Source organism: Canis aureus, unplaced genomic scaffold (genome assembly GCF_053574225.1).
Source record: "Canis aureus isolate CA01 unplaced genomic scaffold, VMU_Caureus_v.1.0 ptg000498l_RagTag, whole genome shotgun sequence".
Classification (NCBI taxonomy): Eukaryota; Metazoa; Chordata; class Mammalia; order Carnivora; family Canidae; genus Canis; species Canis aureus.
The window spans coordinates 11,240-17,098 of record NW_027554671.1 but is presented as its reverse complement, the minus strand read 5'-3'; the positions used below and the strand labels follow the sequence as shown (position 1 = coordinate 17,098).

The 5,859-nt window shown below is 40.6% G+C and overlaps 1 pseudogene; it reads left to right on the top strand.

Moving 5' to 3' along the window:
• Positions 1-4,473: 4,473 nt before the first annotated feature.
• LOC144310182 (18S ribosomal RNA) lies at positions 4,474-5,428 on the top strand (annotated as a pseudogene).
• The last annotated feature ends 431 nt before the right edge of the window (positions 5,429-5,859 follow it).

Genomic DNA, 5,859 nt, shown 5'->3' with positions numbered 1-5,859 from the left:
TAGCATGGTTTCTATTGAACTTAAACACATGAGACCTTCAACAAATCTTTATTACAACAAACGATAATTTTAATTTGCCGCTACTTGGCTTACTATTAGCAGCTACCGGTAAATCTGCTCAATTCGGCTTACATCCCTGACTCCCCTCAGCCATAGAAGGCCCCACTCCTGTATCAGCCCTACTTCACTCAAGCACAATAGTTGTAGCAGGAGTATTTCTTCTTATCCGCTTTCATCCACTAATAGAGCATAATCAAACTATTCAAACCCTCACTTTATGCTTAGGGGCTATTACTACACTATTTACTGCAATCTGCGCTCTTACACAGAACGATATCAAAAAAATTGTAGCGTTCTCTACCTCAAGCCAACTAGGCCTAATAATAGTAACAATTGGCATTAACCAGCCTTACCTAGCCTTCTTACACATCTGCACTCACGCATTTTTTAAAGCTATGTTATTCATATGTTCAGGGTCAATTATCCACAGCCTAAACGATGAACAAGACATTCGAAAGATAGGTGGCCTATTTAAAGTCCTTCCCTTCACCACAACTTCCCTGATTGTCGGAAGCCTCGCATTAACAGGCATACCTTTCCTTACAGGATTCTACTCCAAAGACCTGATCATCGAGTCCGCTAACACGTCGAATACCAACGCCTGAGCCCTCTTAATTACACTCGTTGCCACATCCCTAACCGCTGCCTACAGCACCCGAATTATATTCTTCGCTCTACTAGGCCAGCCCCGCTTCTCCCCTATAATCCTTATCAACGAGAATAATCCTCTCCTAATTAACTCTATTAAACGACTCCTTATCGGAAGTGTATTTGCAGGATACATTATCTCCCACAGCATCACACCCACCACCACCCCACAGATAACTATGCCTCATTATCTAAAAATGATAGCCCTTGCAGTAACTATCTTGGGTTTCATCCTGGCACTAGAACTAAACCTTACCATACAAGGACTCAAATTTAACTATCCATCTAATTACTTTAAATTTTCCACCCTCCTTGGCTATTATCCAACCATTATGCACCGCCTCACACCTAAAACAAGTTTAACCATCAGCCAGAAATCAGCATCTATACTTCTGGACTCCATCTGACTAGAAAACATCCTACCCAAATCAATCTCGTATTTCCAAATAAAATCTTCTACCCTTATTTCAAATCAAAAGGGTCTCATCAAGCTCTATTTCCTATCGTTCATACTAACTATAATTCTCAGCCTACTAATCCTTAATTACCACGGGTAACTTCCATGATAACCAACACACCAGTTAACAGCGACCAACCTGTAACAATCACCAACCAGGTTCCATAACTATATAAAGCCGCAATACCCATAGCCTCTTCACTAAAAAACCCAGAGTCCCCCGTATCATAAATTACCCAATCCCCTATTCCATTAAACTTTAATACTACCTCCACCTCATCATCCTTCAAAATATAGCAAGCAGTCAACAACTCAGACAATAGACCAGTAATAAAAGCCGCTAGAACAGCCTTATTTGAAACTCACACCTCAGGGTATTGCTCAGTAGCCATAGCAGTTGTATAACCAAATACTACTAATATACCCCCCAAATAAATTAAAAACACTATCAGCCCTAAAAAAGAACCCCCAAAATTCAGAACAATCGCACAACCAATCCCACCGCTAATAATTAGCACAAGCCCACCATAAATAGGAGATGGTTTAGTGGCAAAACCCACAAAACTCATCACAAAAACGATACTTAAAATAAATACAATGTATGTTATCATTATTCCTACATGGAATTTAACCATGACTAATGACATGAAAAATCATCGTTGTATTTCAACTATAAGAACATTAATGACCAACATTCGAAAAACCCACCCACTAGCCAAAATTGTCAACAATTCATTCATTGACCTCCCAGCGCCATCTAACATCTCTGCTTGATGGAATTTCGGGTCCTTATTAGGAGTATGCTTGATTCTACAGATTCTAACAGGTTTATTTCTAGCTATACACTACACATCGGACACGGCCACAGCTTTTTCATCGGTCACCCACATCTGTCGAGACGTTAACTACGGCTGAATTATCCGCTATATACATGCAAATGGCGCTTCCATATTCTTCATCTGCCTATTCATACATGTGGGACGAGGCCTATACTATGGATCCTATGTATTCATAGAAACATGAAACATTGGAATTGTACTACTATTCGCAACCATAGCCACAGCATTCATAGGCTATGTACTGCCGTGAGGACAAATATCATTTTGAGGGGCAACTGTAATCACTAACCTTCTCTCCGCCATCCCCTATATCGGAACCAACTTAGTAGAGTGAATCTGAGGTGGCTTCTCAGTAGACAAAGCAACCTTAACACGATTCTTTGCATTTCATTTTATCTTTCCATTCATCATCGCAGCTCTAGCAATAGTACACCTCCTATTTCTACACGAAACCGGATCCAACAACCCCTCAGGAATCACATCAGACTCAGACAAAATTCCGTTTCACCCCTACTACACAATTAAAGATATCCTAGGAATCCTACTCCTGCTCCTAGTCTTAATATCACTAGTTTTATTTTCACCAGACCTATTAGGAGATCCAGACAACTACACCCCTGCAAACCCCCTAAACACCCCTCCACATATCAAACCTGAATGATACTTCCTATTCGCCTATGCCATCCTACGATCTATCCCTAATAAATTAGGAGGTGTACTCGCCCTAGTATTCTCCATCCTAATTTTAGCATTCATTCCATTCCTCCACACATCTAAGCAACGCAGTATAATATTCCGACCCCTCAGCCAATGCCTATTCTGACTTTTAGTCGCCGATCTTCTCACTTTAACTTGGATTGGAGGACAGCCAGTTGAACACCCTTTCATCATTATCGGACAGGTCGCCTCAATTCTATATTTCACCATCCTATTGATTCTAATGCCAACAATTAGCGTTATCGAAAATAATCTTCTAAAATGAAGAGTCTTTGTAGTATAATCATTACCTTGGTCTTGTAAACCAAAAATGGAGAGTAGTCGCCCTCCCTAAGACTCAAGGAAGAAGCTCTTGCTCCACCATCAGCACCCAAAGCTGAAATTCTTCTTAAACTATTCCCTGACACCCCCTACATTCATATATTGGACCACCTCTACTGTGCTATGTCAGTATCTCCAAAAAATCCTTCTTTCCCTCCCCTATGTACGTCGTGCATTAATGGCTTGCCCCATGCATATAAGCATGTACATGATATTATATCTTTACATAGGACATGTCTAGTCCAATTCCACAACCCATTGATCCTCAACAGTAACTAGATGCATATCACTTAGTCCAATAAGGGCTTAATCACCATGCCTCGAGAAACCATCAATCCTTGCCTGTAATGTCACTCTTCTCGCTCCGGGCCCATGCTAATGTGGGGGTTACTATCATGAAACTATACCTGGCATCTGGTTCTTACCTCAGGGCCATGACTCTATTTATTCCAATCCTACTAATTCTCGCAAATGGGACATCTCGATGGACTAGTGACTAATCAGCCCATGATCACACATAACTGTGGTGTCATGCATTTGGTATCTTTTATTTTTAGGGGGGGAATCTGCTATCACTCATCTATGACCGCAACGGCACTAACTCTAACTTATCTTCTGCTCTCAGGGAATATGCCCGTCGCGGCCCTAATGCAGTCAAATAACTTGTAGCTGGACTTATTCATTATCATTTATCAACTCACGCATAAAATCAAGGTGCTATTCAGTCAATGGTTTCAGGACATATAATTCTAGGACACACGTGTGTACACGTACGTACACGTGTGTACACGTACGTACACGTGTGTACACGTACGTACACGTGTGTACACGTACGTACACGTGTGTACACGTACGTACACGTGTGTACACGTACGTACACGTGTGTACACGTACGTACACGTACGTACACGTACGTACACGTACGTACACGTACGTACACGTACGTACACGTGTGTACACGTACGTACACGTGTGTACACGTACGTACACGTGTGTACACGTACGTACACGTGTGTACACGTACGTACACGTGTGTACACGTACGTACACGTGTGTACACGTACGTACACGCGCAAGACATTAAGTTAACTTATACAAACCCCCCTTACCCCCCATAAACTCATGTCATCTATTATACACTTATTTATGTCCTGCCAAACCCCAAAAACAGGACTAAGTGCATACAATACTCACAAGCTTTATTTAAATTGTATACAAATGTATTGCTACTCTAGTTAACTTAACACAACAGTCTTACACGCATTCGATCTCGTGGTCTATCTATAGATAGCATCCCCTTTTTTTTTCCTCTCATATTTACTATGTATTTTATTTATTATACACACTACAATTTCAGTATAAGTTAATGTAGCTTAATTAATAAAGCAAGGCACTGAAAATGCCAAGATGAGTCGCACGACTCCATAAACACAAAGGTTTGGTCCTAGCCTTCCTATTAGTTCTTAGTAGACTTACACATGCAAGTCTCCACGCCCCAGTGAGAATGCCCTTAAAATCAGCAGTGATCTAAAGGAGCAGGTATCAAGCACACTCTTAAGTAGCTCATAACACCTTGCTAAGCCACACCCCCACGGGATACAGCAGTGATAAAAATTAAGCCATAAACGAAAGTTTGACTAAGCCATACTAAAAAGGGTTGGTAAATTTCGTGCCAGCCACCGCGGTCATACGATTAACCCAAACTAATAGGCCCACGGCGTAAAGCGTGTTTAAGATACCTTTGCACTAAAGTTAAAACTTAACTAAGCCGTAAAAAGCTACAGTTACCATAAAATAGACCACGAAAGTGACTTTATAATAATCTGACTACACGATAGCTAAGACCCAAACTGGGATTAGATACCCCACTATGCTTAGCCCTAAACATAGATAATTTTACAACAAAATAATTCGCCAGAGGACTACTAGCAATAGCTTAAAACTCAAAGGACTTGGCGGTGCTTTATATCCCTCTAGAGGAGCCTGTTCTATAATCGATAAACCCCGATAAACCTCACCACCCTTTGCTAATTCAGTCTATATACCGCCATCTTCAGCAAACCCTCAAAAGGTAGAATAGTAAGCACAATCATTTTACATAAAAAAGTTAGGTCAAGGTGTAACTTATGGGGTGGGAAGAAATGGGCTACATTTTCTACCCAAGAACATTCCACGAACGTTTTTATGAAATTAAAAACTGAAGGAGGATTTAGTAGTAAATTAAGAATAGAGAGCTTAATTGAATAGGGCCATGAAGCACGCACACACCGCCCGTCACCCTCCTCAAGTAATAAGACACAACCATAACCATATTAACTTAACTAAGACACAAGAGGAGACAAGTCGTAACAAGGTAAGCATACCGGAAGGTGTGCTTGGATTAATCAAAGTGTAGCTTAACTAAAGCGTCTGGCCTACACCCAGAAGATTTCATTACTTATGACCACTTTGAACAAAAGCTAGCCCAACTAACCCCAAACTTAAGTATCACAGACATATAAAGTAAAACATTTAGTTAAATAATAAAAGTATAGGAGATAGAAATTTTAATTGGAGCGATAGAGATAGTACCGTAAGGGAATGATGAAAGACATCTTAACAGTATTAAACAGCAAAGATTACCCCTTTTACCTTTTGCATAATGAACTAGCCAGAAACGACTTAACAAAGAGAACTTAAGCTAAGCTCCCCGAAACCAGACGAGCTACCCATAAACAATCTAAAAGGATCAACTCATCTATGTAGCAAAATAGTGAGAAGATTTGTGGGTAGAGGTGAAAAGCCTAACGAGCCTGGTGATAGCTGGTTGCCCACAAA